Source organism: Artibeus jamaicensis, unplaced genomic scaffold (genome assembly GCF_021234435.1).
Source record: "Artibeus jamaicensis isolate MK-2021 breed Jamaican fruit bat unplaced genomic scaffold, CSHL_Jam_final contig_1998, whole genome shotgun sequence".
Classification (NCBI taxonomy): domain Eukaryota; kingdom Metazoa; phylum Chordata; class Mammalia; order Chiroptera; family Phyllostomidae; genus Artibeus; species Artibeus jamaicensis.
The window spans coordinates 15624422-15642100 of record NW_026521407.1 but is presented as its reverse complement, the minus strand read 5'-3'; the positions used below and the strand labels follow the sequence as shown (position 1 = coordinate 15642100).

The window sequence follows — 17679 nt, the reverse complement described above, 5'->3', positions numbered from 1 at the left end:
GCCTTGACATACGTCACTACTTAATTCTCTCTGATGCTAATAGGATAAAAGATGGTAAATAGAAAGTTTATCAGGAAAATGCTTTCAATGATTGACATGATTCACATCTTTAGCCACATCCCCTGGAGATGGAGGGTCGGACACCTGGGCACAGGATCCTGAGCAACAGAGCCTGAGATGGGTGTGACTGGGGGGAAGGGGAGGGGACTGGCAAGCAGGAGAGAGCAGAGGGAAGGAACTGAGCACAGACAACCGTTCAGCTGGAGCTGGCCCGCTGCCTGCTCCCATGGTGGAGGTTGTGGTGGGTGTGAGTTGTGGCAAGGGGAACTGTTTTTTTTATCCTCACCCAGGATTTTTTTTTTCCCCCATTACAGGGCAAGAGGAAGGGAGAGAGAAACATTGATTCAAGAGAGAAGCATCTGCTGGTTGCCTCTCTTTCACGCCTGGACCAAGGGATCAAACCAGCAGCCTAGGTATGTGCCCTGACTGGGAATCGAACCTACAACCTTTCCGTTTTGGAACGATGCTCCAACCGACTGGGCCACACCAGCTAGGGCACGGGAGCCGGGGTTTTCCACCCTCCTATCATTCTGTCATGGGTCATGGGTCTGGGGAGGGCATGTGCACAGAACCTCCTGGGCGTCCCTGGACAAGCTGCCCCGCTGCATGCCGAGCTGCTCCACGCAGTCTGGAAGAGGGCAGCACTCACCCACCACCGAGCGTCAGGGTCTAGATCTAGAAACAGCGTCTGAAATCCCAGCTGCGCCTCCAGATTTCCCAGCGCTCCTCTCTACCCTGTTCTCGTACTTCCACTGTGTACAGAATCCAGTAAGGCCTCCACGGAACATCGTTGAAACCATCTCTCAAACGCCCAACAATAAAGTTTAGATACAGCGTTTCAGATGTTCCTTCACCTCTTAAAGGGTTTACGTGAACAAAAACCAACAAGCGATTTTCAAAGTCTTGGATTTTATAATTTAAGTAAATTTCAAAATACATGTTATGGAGACAGTTGAAGTTTCAGAAAAAATTGATGAAAGTTTTATTGCTTTAATTTATAAATTTTCCAAAATTTGTTTTTTTTATTTGAATAATTACATTTTGTAACAAGCAGGATCATTAATTTAGGTCACAGTGATATACCCATGTTTTTTAATTCTTTTTTGAAATTCTATTAATTTCATGTCTAAAAATACTTTATAACTATACATTAGATTGTGGTAAAAATCCTGATAATGTTTTCTGAGTATTCTTCCCTGATTTATAGATATAATTTTGATTTGAAAATTTTGAGGTTTTTTATTATCTCAAATACACGTGTAAAGCAAATTTAAGTTATTCTTTTGATTATTTTGTTCACTGAGATTGTAGAATTTATTAGTGCAATGAGCTTTGCTAAAATATGATTCATCCTGATTTAAAAATTTATTAGCATTTTTAACTTTTCACGTGTCCACTCCTGAGCCCCATTTACTCACAACCCTACCTCATGCTGTTCATGTTTCCGTTAGAGTGATCAAACTGTTTTTCATTCCGGAAGTAGAAATCACTGGCTTTATTTTGTGTTGTTCCTTGTGCACTGTAAAAGAACATTCTGGGCAGTGCTGATCTGGGCACTCTAGCAGAAGGCCACTGTTCATCTCATTTCTTGTCCACTCCCACAGATCCTGTACTCAGGTGAACAGTGCCCTGTCTGACTTCACATGCACTGGATCCTTAGGATTCAAGCTTGTTTGGAAATTAGGTCTTTGAAGATGCATTAGTTAGCATGAAGTCATGCTGGTGTCCTAATAAGAAAGTGGACTTGTGATTCCTCCTAGGGGTTGGGACTGAGGGGCTCCAGTAATTTCCCCTTGATCTCCAGTTCTCCTGTATCTCAGGTGGCCTGGCTGCTGCCCCCCAGGAAGAGGTTCCACCTCTGGGCCCCAGAGCGATGTCAATTTACCCCCTGCCCCCTCTCAGGGAAGGGGCTACTGAGGACTCTGGGAAGATGGGGTCAGTTCACAGGCCAGCTCTGGCCTCACCCTCCTTCTCCTGATTCTTCTTGGGATTTGTTTCACCTGCAGCTGTGGATAGTGGGTTTGGTGTCCATGCCTGGACTGGGCCGGTGGCTTCCCAACTGTCGGGATGACCACTCAAGAACTACACCATGTGAATGGATTCACCAGGGTCTTTCCTGCCTCTCTGAGTTTGTTCTGCCCTCATCTAGAGCCTTTCAGGGGCAAAAGGGAAGAATCTAGCCCTTACTGAGCAACTTCTGGCCAGTGGTCAGCCCATCAGAGGGGCCAGCTCACTCCATCCTCATAATGGTGTGTGTCGTTCTGTTTCACAGATGGAAAAATCATTCAGGAACAGACCTAAGTCTCCAGCTGGTAGAGGAAGGTCTGGGATACCAGCCAGAATGCCTAGGCACACCCAGCTATGGCAGGCTCTCCTTAGAAGTCTAAACCACCTCTCTCTCCTCCCCTACCTGTGGGTCACTGAGGTAATACAGGCCCATCTGCAACAGAAAATTTACTCTAGCACATGTTACAACCTCTATATCCTTGGAAGAAATTTGAAGTGGCTTCTACCACACCAGCTGACATCAGAATTCCTGCATTTCCACCCAGAGCTGTGTTATGTAGACGTAGAATCTTCCCTCCGGATCTGTAGGCTACAAAGACAGGCACAGGGCATCCAGGCAGTTTCGCTTGTTATCATGAAAAACTGCAAACACCTATTAATTGGTGTGTCCATTGATTGGAACCTGGTTATTTAAATTATAAGAGTTCCTTTTAACAGGACAGTTTTGACATCTGTTCTTTTGTTAAATAGCTTTATTGAAATATAATTCACATGCCATAAAATTTAAAGTGTACAGTGGTTTTTTAGTATATTCACAAAGCTGCGTAAGCATCAACACAATCTAATTTTAGAACATATTTATTATCCTGAAAAGAAATTCTGTACATGATGAGATATTTTGGAGCCATTAAACAAATGAGGTAGTTCTCTATGTATTTAAATGGAAATGTATTCATGATGGCCAAAAATTACATTGGAGAAAACATAACATATAGCCCATTTATTTATAATAGAATATATACATATATATACATATTGATGGTTATATATTTGTTCATTAATTTATTTGCATATTCATAGAGTACTATGCATGGAGGAAGAAATGGGGAAGTTTTATTTTAAAATTTTAAAAAAGATTTAATTTATTTACTTTTAGAGAGAGGGAACGGGAAGGAGAAAGAGAGGGAGAGAAACATCAGTGTATGGTTGCCTCTCATGCAACCCTGACTGGCCTGCAACCCAAGCATGTGCTCGGACTGGGGACTGAACTGATGACCCTTTGATTTGCAGGCTGGTGCTCAATTCGCTGAGCCACACCAGCCAGGGCTTTTAAAATTTTTTTATATACTATTTTTATACTATGTATTTTATATACTTTTTTATATCAGTGGTATGTTTCTGCTATAAGCAATAACCTAAAGTGAAGGAAACAATGGGAGTGTTCAAAGCAGATAAAGAGGTGTTTAGGAGAAGCTGTTGCTGATAAAAAAAATTTGAGAGAAGAAATGATTTTTTATTGTTTAACTTTCTAATCTTCCCTTAGATGGCGCTGTTGTCAAATTTCTGTAGTTTCAAATAGGCCTGGGGAAAAACCGACCAGCCCGTTGTTTCTGCCTATGATTTTTTATTTTCACATTTTCCTTTTAAGCCACTTGACAAAAAAGTTAAAGCCCCTTTCAGAAATACACTATTTTAAGTCAATGAGGGTAAATGAAGTCTTTATTGAAAGAATTTCATTGTTAGATAAAAATACTGTTAAATGCACGTAAAGATGGGCACCTGGGAACAAGCGACTTTCTCTCAGCCCTGTGAAAAATCACCGCTGACATCCTGACTATCAGAAGTGTAAAATGCTGTCTGTTACTGCAGAAATTTTTATGCCTTTGAGTAGGTGGGGATTCCTACCTTTCCACCATCACCTCCTTTATTTTTATATCATACATTTCATTACCGGGAAGACTTTCTATCCAAAATGGCACTTACTAAGTAGTTAATGATTCTTCTATTGTAAACGTATATATTTGATTAATTAAAGTTCCTAACAGACAAAGGGACTACCTAGCTAGGCCCTTATAACTTCAGCCAGAAGTGGGGGAAACTTGAACTCAGTAGTAAGAGCAAGGCCCTTGGGGTCTATAGTGCCGTGGGTGAGTTCCTGTAGCTTTAAGGGCCTCATGGGGCTGAGCTGCAGTGCGCATAAATCACACAGTGCTCTGCAATAAACACTAGTTAATATTATTGGCATGTTATGCAACATGAGCCTCCTCATCCATAGGCAGCCACCTGGGATCTTTCGCTGACCCTGAGAGGTCCTAAGTAGGCACCGTTGGTCTCAGTTTGTCTTTGAGCTGATGGTGAGACTGCTCAGGGGTGCTTCTCTTCCTTGCTTGAAATGCCCAAATTGCCCCGCTTATAGAGTTGGCGAGCTGAGTAGCAGGATTCTTCGGTTTATAGGTTCACAAACTGTCCCTGCAGCACCCACGGTCTGGGGGCAGTTTTTGTGAGTCCTCCGGAGTGGAAGTGGCACCGCTGCAGGGAAGAGCACAGAGCAGGATGCTGATGAGCCCCTTTCATTCAGGTGGTGAATTTAAAGAACAGATCATCATAATTTCAACAGTTGGTCAGAATTTGGTACCTGGATTGCTTAGAGCCAGGCCCACTAGCACATGGCTTTGTATGTCCAGTTTACCTGGGAACCACTCGGGAATGAGGGGCACTGCCCCCTCCCTGCTCAGTAGGAAATCCACCTACAACTTTTGACTCTGCAGTCAGCACTTTGCATCCAGGGACTCAACCAACCATGGATCGAAAATTGCATTTTTCATGCACTGTTGGGAATCTGGGGCTGAGAATGCAAAAATACTGTTTTTGTCCTGCAGTTGGTTGAATCTGCTGAATGCAAAACCCAGGGATACAAAGGGCTAAGTGTATATTTTGGAAAAAAATTTGCATATCAGTGGACCCTTGCAGTTCAAACCTCTGTTGTTAGAGACCCAACTGCATTCGCTGTGGACAAGTGCAGCTATTCTAACATTCTCCTCTTGATTGCAAAATGCAATTCTGGGCAAACTCCACGGATATAGAAAAGTTCATTTTCTTGGAGGAGGTGAAAAACTTTCTCGTAGCAGAGAGAGAGTGAGCAATTTTTCTCTGGTTTTAATGCTATTAGCGTGTAAATTGGTGGGTGGGTGTGTACTGACTGGGCTGGCAATTCCTAAGATAGTATGTACTTATGAGCGTGGAAGTGACACAATCATTTTTGTAGCCCCTCTCCAGTCTGTGCATGGCATTTGGTGTCTGCCAACCTGGCGAGAGTGGCACTGCTGGCAACAATTAGTGAGGGGGTGGGGTGGAGTCATTTTAGGGTTTGGAGTGCCCGGCCATCAGAGGTTGTGTTCCTGACCTTGGAAAACAAAGCTAAGGTGACTGGATTTCCTACACTGATGAGTTCTACGGGTTCCTGGGCTGGCGGGGTGGTTTTTATAGATGTGTTTTGCCAGGAGGGAGAGTGGGGAGGGAGTGGGGAGGGTACGCAGGAGGAAATGCCATGGTTGATCAACAAAACTATCGTAAGCACTGTGCTAAATTTAACATGGAAATATAACTTACATACCATAAAAATCGCCCATTGTTAAGTGTGCCCGTCAATGACTTTTAGTTAGAATTGCCCAGTTAAATTTGAATTTCAGATAAACAACAATCCTCTTTTTTAGTATAAGTATGTCCCACGCAATATCTAAGACAGAATTACACTGAAAATATTGGGTTGTCCAAAAAAAATCCGTTACGTTTTTTTTCTGTATGATGACTGTAGTAGTACTTAGTTGTCTTTAACTTCATTCAAAACAATTCTGTTTGGTTGTATTGTGACAGCTGTCATATCAGCATGCATTTAAAAAAACTTAATAAAAATTGATGAATTTTTGTGTGGCCATTTTAATCTTTAAGATGGGAAGAAAATATGCAACATTTTCAGTGTGTTCTGCTTTATTATTTCAAGAAAGGTAAAAACACAACAGAAGTGCAAAAAAAAGAGATTTGTCTGGTATATGGAGAAGGTGCTAGGACTGATTGAATGTGTCAAAAGTGGTTTGCAAAGTTTCTTGATGCTACTGACATTTTGGCCAACTAATTCTTTGCTGAGGGGCTCTCTTAGGCATTGGCAGATGTTTAGCAGCCCCCCTGGCCTCTACCCTCTAGAAGCCAATAGCGGGAGATAGCTGACACACTCAAAACATCCAAATCAATAGTTATTGGTAAAAATGAAAAATGTGTCTTTTACAGAAAAATGAGGACTTTTTGGCCAACTCAATATTTGTTATCTGAAACTCAGATTTAGTGAGTGTTCTGTATTTACTTGCTAAACTTGAAAATTCCATATTTTATAAAAACATAGAGTTGTGCAATGACCACCGTGTGATTGTAGAACATTTCCATCCCCCTGAAAGATCCCTCTTGCCCATTTGCAGTCAACCGTCGATTCCTCAAGTCCCAGGCAACCCTGGGTCCGCACTCTGTCTCTGTAGAGTTCAGGAAGACTGTATTTTTAAGTGGAGGGGTCCAGCTGCTGCTTAGTTTAAAATCAAAGTATTTGCATGAACAGTTCGGCATCATTTTTTCAAGCAAAAACACAGAGGAGACTGGCTGCCCAAGGGAGAGTGTCTAGTCTGGTATCGTCTGAGTGGCTTCTGGGTTGGCGGTGTGCAGAATGTCGGCATACCTTGGTGTCTTTAGACCACGTGGGGAACCCTGCCGTGGGAAGGCTGAGAGCCTCTTGGGCTGCCACTGAGAGCGGAGACCCTCTCCAGGCCCAGCTAGGGTGGGCAGAAGCTTGGGAGGGGCTCTCCGGAGATCAGAAGGGACTATTCAAGGACGCTGAGTGCCACACTGGCAAAGTGCTGGTCTTTGGTCACCTGGGCCCAGTTTTGGAGTGATATAACTAAATATTTCATTGAGTTAAGTGTCAAGGTGCCTAGCGCTGTGTCTGTTGCATAAATGGTAGCTTGAAAACAGCTGTCCATCAATTCAGAATTTATTTGACACATACTGCTGACCAGTCACTGAGGGCTGGAGCATCGATCTGAGGATACGCATGAAAGCCCCTGCTTTAAGAAAATTAATTCTTTGGCAGCTAATGTTTACTGACTACTAAGCATGTGCTAGCGTTTTTTTAAGTGCTTTATGTGTGTTAACATCTAATCCTCACAAATGACACAAGGCAGATACTATCACTCTCCCCATCTTGCCTATGAGAAAGTAGAGGCCCAGAGAGGTTAAGTCAGTCCCCTAAGGTCACACAGCTAGTCTGAGCCTAAAGAGCCTTTTTTCACCACTACTCTGTGCTGCCTGACACTGTGGTGTGGTAAGTTCAGTGGAAGCCAGGAAAGCAAGGTGTCTGGGCCCCTGGGAAGGAGAGGCCAGGTATCTCTATTGGGGAGTTAGCTGATCAAAGAATCAGGGAACAGCATTCCAAGCAGAGGGAACAGTGTATGAAAAGGCAAGACATAAGAGAATGGCAGATGAAGAGTGACCAACAATGCTTGGAACAAATGACATTTCAGAGCATTTTTTTTTTAAATCCTGGAATTTTCCTTAGGGGATAAAAGTCTGATTTTGTCAAGGCAGAGTCTCAGATGAAAGCCCTGATGACCTTCAGGAGTGGCTTGTGGCAACGTCTCAGCTTGGTGAACTGTTTCTGACCCACCCCTCCCCCATACTAGGTCTGTTCTTCTGTCATAGAGGAGCTGACAAGAGACTCGTGCTCTGGGGCTTGCAATAGAACACAGTGTGGTGGAGGGCGTAATGCAGGTTAGTGAAACGGAATCATGTAGGTGGCATACACTAAAGAGCATTAAAGTCAGCACACGGCTGCCCACGTGTGACACCTGTGCCTGATGTGTGCCTTTAAGAGGGACCAAAACCTCTTGCCTTCCGCTCTTGGTGGCAGGGGATTTTCGATGTTGGTTTGTTTCCATCTGGTGCAGGCGTCTTCTTCCTGTACCTGTGGTTCTGGAGAGGTGCCAGGTGTCTAACCAGCCCTGGGCTTAGGTACGTGTTTGCAGAGGACCAGAGGAGGGCAAAGTCTTCTTGCTGGCGCCCCTTGCTGGCTTCCTGGTGGTTGACCACTATGGGAACCGAGCTTTCTTCCTTTTTGCTGCTCCATGGTTGGGGGCGAACATTGTTGATGCCATTGCTGCGCAGATCAGAAGTTCCTTCCTTTTTCCTGTTGAAGAAATGCTACAGCCACCGCCGTTGTCCTAGAATGGCAGCTCACACCTGAAGAGCTCGAGCTTGGGAAAAACAATCTCAGTCCCTGGGGGTCATGGGAGTCTTCTGGATAAGCAGTGAGATCCGAGAACAATGCTGGTGTGAGAACAATGGCTGAACTGGGGCCCTGCTTTTCCCTTTCCCTCCGCTCTCCTAGCCACGTTTAAAAAATGGATTTGCAGGCTGTCGCAGGTAATGTTGTGTTAGGAGGCAGAAAACTTAGTCCCTTTGTGTGGGAAAGCCTTCCATGCAGGCAGAGCCCCCTTCCACGATGCCTGTACCCACCCGCCTGTGGAGACCCCAGGAGAAATCTCCTCTTGGAGAGTAAGGCTTGCAGATGGAGGGCCTGTGTGGATGGATACAGGAGGAGAGGGGAGGTGCAGATGGAGTTGAGATGCCACTTGCAGCGGGATTGGTATTCAGGGTACCCTGCACACCTGCGTCATCATCAGTCACTTCCGCCTTCATAGGAGTTTCAGGTGCTGTCAGCTGGAGGCCCGGGGACAGCTGATGCTGCTGGCATTCACCCAGAGCTCAAGCTCCTCCTTAAGGAACTTGGTCCTGCATCAGAGCACCCAGGGCCTGACATCACGTGTACTACGTGAGGTCCTGGATGTGAGGACGCAGGGCAAGTGGTCAGTGGGGATCCCAGAGACAATGAAGGACGCTCCCAGGCCCCTCACTGGGTGACCAGGCAAGTCACAGTCAACCTCAGGTACCTTCTCTGTAAGTTGGCCTAAGGGATGGGGGGTGGGGGAAGAGGGGACTAAGGGGCACCTCACATTTACCCATTTCACTGTTGCAGAGGTCCATTTAAGAATACTTTTCTGGTGCAACTGGTCGTGAAACTACGTGGGAGGGAATTGTTCTGTTTAGGAGCTGGGGTATTCCAGGGCATCTCTAGAGCAATGTTCAAAAGTCCCTCTTTACCTCCTTGACCATCCGAGATCATTCCTATGTCTCTCTTAGGTCTTGGCGCGTCCCTGTTTGCTTTCCATCTAGAATGTCCCTTCATTTGGAGCATGCTCGCTCCTCGTCACACTGGGATTCTTCCAGGTTCTCAGTCGCGGAGTGGAAATTCACGTTTTGTTTTTGTCTGGACCCCCTCGTGCCCCCCACCCCTCAGCCTTAGGGAGGAGCCAGTGGTGACTGAGGTGGTCCAGCCAAGTGCCCTCAGGGCAGCTCCACTCGCCTCTTCCGCTTGGTACGGGAGGATGAGCCTCATTAGGGGGAAACTCCAGTTCTCCCTGAGGCTGTGCACTTATGGGACCAGCAGGAAGGGAGGATTTCATGGCTTGCTCAGCTACCTCCTCACCTCCCGAAGGCTCCCACTCCCCTTGAAAGCTCAGAGAACTGGGAGGTCAAAAAGCTGCACGGGCTGCCTAATGCAGTAATCCCCCAGCAACACGTGGGTGGGGGAGCAGCTGACCGGAGCTTGACTCCTTCAGGGACAGGGAACTATCTGGTCCGTTTTATAAAAGTGGAGACTTCGACTGAGATTATAGTAGAGTCACATGGATTCATAGTAAAAAATGTAGAGAGATCCCTTGTACGCTTGTCCAGTTTCTCCCAGTGGTAACACTTGGTGAAACTACAATGCAGTATATACCAGGACATTGGCATGGATACAGCCCACGGGCCTTACTCCATCGCCCCAGTTTTACCTGCACTCGTTGCGTCTGCCTGTCAGGTTCTGTACAGACCCACCACCTGCACGGGTTCGTGTCTCCAGGGCCCGTCAAAGCACAGGTGCAGCACCACAGGCGTCCCTCCTCTGTCTTTTTATAGCCGTATCCACTTCCTTTTCTGTCCTCATCCCCAGCCTCCGGAAACTGCTAACCTGCCCTCCATGTCTACAATTTTGTTATTTCAAAATGTTATGTAAATAGAACCATGTTTGGGGGGGTTGGCTTTTTTTTTTTTTTTTTTTTTTGCTCAGCACGTTCCCCAGGAGTTTCATCCAAGGTGTCGCACGCATCTGTTGTTCATTCCTCTTTGATGCTGAGGCGCCGGCCGCAGCACGGCTGTGCCGTGGAGCCACTCGCCTGCGGAGGGACAGCGGGGCGGATTCCAGCTTTTCAGGAAAGCTGGAGTTACAGCTCAAGCTGTCGTCAACATTCAAACATTCAGGTCCAATTTTTCGTGCGAATGTATGGTTTTTTAAATTTCTCTGGGGAATTGGTTCATTTTTTAAACAGCTCTAATTAAAGCAGGTCCTTGAGGTTTGTGACGGGTCCCTCTGGAGACCTCCCTGTGTTCTCACATCCTCAATGTTAGAAATGTTTATGCGGGTTCCTGGCTTGGTCCTGGATCACACGAATCGCACGGCTGTCCAGGAGCACCGTTTCCGGTGCGCGTTCTTCCACCTCAGCCTGTCTGCCTTTTTTTATTTGGACGTATTTGTTTATTTTAATTTTGTTTAGTCAGGTGATGTAGCTGTAAAAAAAAAAAACCAACAGGAAACATTAAGACAGTTGTATAGAACAAACTGAAGGGTTATATCCTAAAATAACCTTGGCAAATAAATACTTTCTACTCTGTGTATTCCAACTGTCTTTAGAAGTTGAACCCTTTAGTCTTTGTTCTAAGCTAAAGATTTTCCTATCGTGGAGCATTCAAAAATGGTTTTCTCCGAGGGGCACTGTGCCAAAACTTCGGGGCTCAGCTCTGGAGTCAGGCAGCCAGGGTTCCAACAGACTTTACCACTTAAACTTGGTCAAGTGCCCTAACCTCTCTGAGGGGCTTGTTTCTCCCCCATGCAGCACGGATGACGCTAGCATGTGGTGCACAGGGTCCAATGCGCCAATTCACGGGAAATGCTGAGGGCTCCGTGATTGGAGGGGGCTGCGCGGGGAGCGTTATATCACACTTCCCAGAGGAAGGCTCCCTGCAGATCTCCTGTACCTCGTGTGTCCCTCAAAATCAAGCCCCTGCTGTCCCTCCCAAAGTCAGCCTCACTCTGTCACCCTCACTCCCAGATGGCCTCTTTTTCCCTCGGATCTGTGTGTCTCATCCATGGCTTTTGTCATTCTTCTGCCCTTAGACCCTGGGGATGAACACGGTGAGCACTCAGGCTGCCGTTTGTTTTCCTTCTGGGTTTTTCTGTTCCCTGCCATGCTGACTGTCCAGTGGGGTCTGCTGGATCTACCTGGCTTTCCACAAAGGGGACACGGGTGCATTTTCATGCCATCTGGTTGGTCATTCACGAGCTCCACGAACAACTTCGTAGCCCTTCTTTGCATCAAGCCAGGGCTGTGACTCCAGCCCACAAGCAGCAGAGGCCACTTCACCATCTCTGCGACGGCCGCCAGCAACTGTCTTCCTTTTGCGACAGTCAGTAGGAACGCTTCTCTGACTCAACGCCATTGGTTTTGACTAATATTCACCTCCTTAGTAGCTTCACTGGTAAGATGAAGAGACTGTTCATCTGAATGATGAAGACAAAGTTTTCTCCTGGACCGAGAGGGTGTGGCCTGTGTGGCTGCTGGGGCCTCTGGGAGCTGGCAGATGTTTCCTCTGGAGTCACCTCCCTCTCTCCGCGGCCCTTAACGAACCTCACAGAACCGTTCCTCACCTGCTGTGTTGCAGAGTTCTAACTGCAATATGTGTCTCTATCATTTCTACCCAAGAGTAAGGGGGAAATGTCCAATTCCTCTTTCGTATAAAAACAATGTAACTGTTTGAAGATAATGACCGGATATTCCCCCAAATCCTAACAGTCGCACTTCCTTCAAACACTCCTCTTAGGATGCAGTTGGAAGGCCCCTGCCTCAGCATTTCATCACTGGTCCACACGCTTCGGGGAGTCACACCCTCTCTGCCTCCAGAACTAAGCATGTACGTCAGCACACGGGTGGCACTGTCTTCTCCCCTCTTCTGAACTCTTTGTTTCCATTAACACTGGGAACTTTGATGTCGACCACGCCCATTTCAGACTCCTGCCATTCCCATACTGAGATCCAATATAGGATCTCCCTTATCCTATATTTTAAGGTCAGCTTTGAGGGGTTAAGTTTGGGAACTTAACTTTCTGTTATATGTCACCATTTGGCCCGTTTGGCCCATTTCTTCCTTCTGGTGACATCCTTTGGACTACTGATTCTGTCGCTTGGCCTCTTCCCTGTCCCTCTCAGGGCAGTGTCATTAGAGATTCAACCAGCGTGTTTTTAGGAGTTCTTGTGTAAGCCATTCCTAAAAACATTGACAGGGAATGGGTGGGTTGCCGAGGGAGAGAGGTGTTGAGCAGTGCTTTGGAGAGCCCTGCTGTCACTAGGCCCCCAGCTTGGGGTACCGTCTTTCTGTGGTGGGTCACCTGTCTTCTGACTTTGCCTTCTCGTCCTCACCAGGAGGACCTGGGTTGACCCTGAGACCTGGCTGAGCTTCCAGGGCCCTCCTGGCGGCTGGGGAATGTGCAGGGCTTAGCATGGGGTGAGGTGTGGGGGATCGCTCTGTGCCCCCAGCCGTATGAGTCCTTCTGGGGTGAGGGTGGAGGGGTAGAATGTAGATGCCCTACTATGGAACGTCTGGCTAGAGTGCGGCTACTTCCCCAAGGAGGCCTGGTGAACCACCCTGCCCCAGCTCCAGGGCAAAGCAGGAGCTGGGGTGGAGAGCAACTCTGAGGGTTCCCCCAGCCCAGTGCTGCCCTGCCTGTGGCCATGAAGCTGGACAAGGAGAAGCTGGAGCCAAACCCCAGAAAGAGGCGAGTGAGGACATGGAAGCTCTGCAGAAAGACCTCAAGCAGTTTGCCAGGGTCCCGAAGCAGAAGAGGATCACCCTGGGGTAGCCCCAGGCTGATGCTGGGCTCCCCCTGGGAGTTCTTTTTGAGAAGATATTCAGCCCAACGACCATCTGCCCTGTTGAAGTCGTTTTGAAGACCATGTGTAGGCTGCAGCCCCTGCTGCAGAAGTAGGCAGAGGAAGCTGATGACCACAAGAACGCACGCAAGGCAGAGACCTCTGTGCAGGCCCCAAAGAGAAAGCAATGTGAAGCCTGGGACACAAAGGAGTATGGAGAACCGAGTGAGGGACCACATGCAGAACGTGTTCCTGCGGCAGATCGACCACGTCGCCCTGCAGCCCAGGCTGGAGACAGACGTGTGGACCCAGTGTGTTTCTGCAACTGGCACCAGGAGAACAAAAGATCAAGTAGTGACTATTCTCAGTGAGAGGATTTTGAGGCCTCTGGGCTTTCTTTCTGGGGGAAGGGGGATTGGCATCTTTTCCTCTGACACCAAGGCCCCATTTAGGTATCTCAGGCTATGCGGGCCCTCACTCCACTATGAGGTGCTCCTGGTCCCTTTCCCTGTGGGGGAAGCCTTTCCCTTTGGGTCTGTCACTACTCTGGGCTTTCCCATACATTCAAAGTGAGGGGCCTGCCCTCCCCAGAAAACGGGAGATGGAGGGGAAGAACCCTGAGAGTTGTTCCAGGGCTTTGGGACTCAGTTCTCCCTTCACTACGGAGCTGGGAGCTCAGCTGTGTTGGGGTGGGGAGTGTGCGGAATCAGCTGGAGGGAAGGAGAAGTTCAGGGATGCTCTTGAGTTTAATCTCCACGTCACTTATCACTTTGATCTTAATTAAAGAAACCTGGGACATACGCACACATACACAAAGAAGGAAAAAGAAAAAAAATGTTGACCAAGAGCTGGAAGGAGACAGCCGTGTGGCAGTCCACAAGAGAGTTCCTTTGAAGTGACCACGATCAAAACTCCTTTGACGTCATTGTCCCAGAAATAGCAGGTACCACATAGTTCTCCATGAAGACCACAGGCCAGACTTGGTCAGATGTCTTTCTGAAATCCAGAAAGCCTGTATCTGCAGTATTTTACTGTTTTAACAGTCTAGTAACCCTGGCAACAATTAAAACCAGGTTAACGTGTCCCGATTCATTGTTAAAAGCTCCTTGCCGATTTCCGGCTTGGTAACTGCAGGAGTCCTGGGCCAGCACCTGTAAGAGTTCTGCTCTGATCTGTACCATCTATTGGCCACTAGGCGCCTTCCCAGTTCCTCACTGAGCAGCCCCCTCCTTGTCCCCCCGCTTCACAACCAAGGCTTCATCTAGTCCTTAATACCTTCCCTGATCCCTCCTGAGTGTGACCCTCAGTCAGCCCTTCTCAGGCCTGGCCCAGACTCCCCATTCTCTAAACTCCCACCATAGTCTGGGCCTCCTCTATAATTTTTTTTCATCATAAGACTTGATTGAAGTTTTGATGCAGTGTGAGCTGTGACTCACCAGGAAAAAATATTATGGGATGCTTAGAAACAAGATAAAATTTTTACATACCTAATAAATAATCTGCGGGAGTTTTGAGTTTTGTGGGGAATGAAGATCAAGGCCCCTGTGATCTGTGATTTTGGAATTCCCTGTTCCAATCCGCCCCTCCTTTTTTGAACCCTCACCTAAAGATGTTGTCGTCATTGGTTTTAGAGAAAGGGGAAGGAAGAGAGAAACATCAATGCAAGAAAGAAGCATCGAGTCTGCTACCGGACCACGGATCATACGTGTCTGGACTGTGGGTCACACACAGCCATGCCTGAATCAGGGAACGAACCCACAACCCAGGTATGTGCCCTGACTGGGAATTGAACCTGCAACCTTGGCGTATTGGGATGACACTCCAACCAACTGAGCCACATCAGCCAGCATACCCCCCCCACCCGGCCCTTTTTTTTTCCTAGCTCAGGACATTATCTGGGTTTCAGGCTAGGGACTAGAGGGGACATAGTTGTCCCCAACAACTTCGTCACTTGGAAGCCCAGCCCAGGAACAGCACCAACGTGGCCCAAAAAGCTAAAGGGAGAAGCCTCTTAAGCAGGAGACACTGTTTCCTTTCAAAGCAAGAAAATAGGGGATCGCGGGCTGAGAGCAGAGGAGAAAGTGCCCTCTGCTTCCTCCCGCAGCACTTCCTGCCCGATTTCCTTTTCTAATTTGGGTGATGGCTGATCATGATAAGAAAGATCACAACATATCTATCTGATGGCCCCGTGAAAGCCAGTTGGGCAGAGACAAAGCTAGTCACACACTGGACTGAGAACCACTCTGATGGGGAATGTTTTAAGTAGTTTAAAATAGTTTTCTCTTGTAAATTTCCAAAGCCTATGTGCAGAGGTGGGCAAACCCCAGAGGGGTGCTTCGGACAGCAGCTGTCAGCCTACATTCCCATCTCTTACTTTCTGTGTTTTCCGATACTCTCCCTCAGTCCCTAATGGTAAAATATCAGGGGGAGGATGGATACCTAACACTCAAAGCTGTAGGATGAAGGAAACCAGTTGGATTAATGGCTGCTACCTTTTCCTGGGCCACCAGGTGAGGCTCCAAGACTCTTGGAGGTGGGAGTTTTCAGGCACTGCTGGGGTGGGGACACTATTCCATGGGTAAATCCCGTGGAAAAGGGAGTGAGGCTCTATTGAAAATGCTTTTAAGTTGCAGACACTGAACTGAAGCGATTCCCAGCACATGCGCAGCTGCTGAGTGTGCCGGCAGGGAAGAGAAACTGCCCAGGTAAGGGGTTCAGAGCTGGAACACCGAGGAGACTTGGCTCAGACAGCTCACCGTGAATCTGTCGTGTTGCCAGTACGGGTCGAGGCGGGGCAGCCGGAGAACCTCATCAGGGTTCCCCAGGTGGCCACTGAGCACGCTTAGCGTTTGTTTAACAGCTAGCTTCAAAACAGACTTCTGAATCAAAACCCGATGATAAGCTGGAAACATCCTGTACTTTAGACCAAAGTTGCTCTTTGTATCTAGAATTCATTGTGTTGATCTTTAGATTAACAGCAAGCATTCCCTCCTCCCACCCCTCAAACCCATGGTGGTGGTTCCCGAGGAGTTGTTTCTGGCAGGGTAATTGCTCCAGGAACTCCTGATAAACTAGTTAGGGTTTCCTCTTATTTTAGTAAAGTGTACTTCATCTTGGAGAGGAAGGACAGAAAAGGGCAAGCAAGAACAAAAAATATTCTATTGATTATTATTGTTATTATCATTATTGCTGCTACAACAGTATCAAGAGTAGCCATTATCTGATGGGTGCATGGTTTGCCGGTGTTTCTGAGCTGTACCCTCATGGAGGGGGGTGGGGTGACAGTGGAGGAGGTGGGTTTGTAGTTTGCCGAACATTTATATCAAAGGAATTTTGATGGAGCTCAGATTGAGGGAAGCCCCTTGTAGAGTGCCATCCGTCTCCATCTTTATTTCTCCTATTGAATATTTTTATTAATGACTTGGATGAGAACTCTGGTGATCTTCTGATAAGATCAGTGGGTGATTTCTCAGCTGGGAGGGAGAAATCAGAAGATACAATCAATTGTCCAGGACAAGGGTAAAGGCTCTGCCCTGGAAGTGGATCTCCTTATCCACCTTAGACTGAGGGGAAAGCTAGAGGGCAACACTTGGGGAGGGCCCCCTCTCATTCCTTAACTGCCAGGAGGAGCTTCTCTCAGCTGGCTTCACTCTGTGTTGGATAATCTGTTGATAGGTCCCTTTCAAATTCCTGAGGGCACAGCCAGGCCTTTGTCGGTCCCGGTGCTTAGCATGGTGTCTGCTAGGAGTCAGAGTCCGCCTCCCTGTGCCTGGGGTATCCTTGATGTTTCTCATTCCTATGGGGCCTCCTGGAGGACACTAACTGGCCTGGCCTGGAGCAAGGGTTGGAGCTGAGTCTTCTGCCCAGGAAGGTGCCATAAAAGTCCAGTTACCGGAGGCTTCAGAGCAAGTCAGAGAGGCGCAGGCAGGAAGGTATGACTCTGAAACTTCCTGATACTTCATTTTCTGGCTCTGTTTCCTCATCTCTAACAGGGATCATGCCACTCTCTGTGGTGGGCTGCTAGTGGCCCCCAAAGATAACCAGGTTCTATCCCTGAAACCTGTGGTTTTTACCTTATTTGGAAAAAAAGGTCTTTGAATATTTAATTAAATTAAGGATCTTGAACAGGGGCAGTTATCCTGGACTATCTGGGTGGGCCCTAAACGTAATAACAAGTATCCTTAAAAAAGAAAGGCAGAGCCTGATTTGACACACAGGAGAAGGTGGTAAGAAAATGAAGCAGAGAGAGATCTGAAGGTGCCAGCCTTGAACAGCACAGTGATGTGGCCACGAGCCAAGGTGCATCAGCAGCCACCACAAGCTGGAAGATGCAAGGAACACATTCTCCCTTAGAGACACTACCAGGGAGTGTGGCCCTGCTGACACTTTGACCGTGGTCCAAGACACTGCTTCTGTATTTCTGCCTTCCAGAACGGTGAGAGATACGTTTCTGCTGTGTTAAGCCACTAAATTTGTGGGAATTTGTCAGAGCAGCCACAAGAAACGGAGATACCTGCCTCCTAGGGTTTTTAAATTAACAACTTTATTGAGA

General features: G+C 47.3%; 1 protein-coding gene and 1 pseudogene across 9 annotated transcripts in view; both read left to right on the top strand.

Moving 5' to 3' along the window:
• Positions 1–8820: 8820 nt before the first annotated feature.
• Positions 8821–17679, top strand: part of PECAM1 (platelet and endothelial cell adhesion molecule 1) — a 73552-nt gene continuing 64693 nt past the window's right edge. For 4 of the 9 annotated variants that reach the window (XM_053655348.1, XM_053655365.1, XM_053655361.1 and 1 more), the window contains exons 1-4: positions 8822–9060; positions 13914–14070; positions 14759–14893; positions 15755–15832. The gene's annotated coding sequence lies outside the window, so the exon portion shown is untranslated. Of the gene's footprint in view, positions 9061–13913; positions 14071–14758; positions 14894–15754; positions 15833–17679 lie in introns of all 9 variants that reach the window. The other 5 variants (XM_053655354.1, XM_053655343.1, XM_053655358.1 and 2 more) reach the window with 3 other exon arrangements.
• LOC119036280 (POU domain, class 5, transcription factor 1-like) lies at positions 12339–13889 on the top strand (annotated as a pseudogene).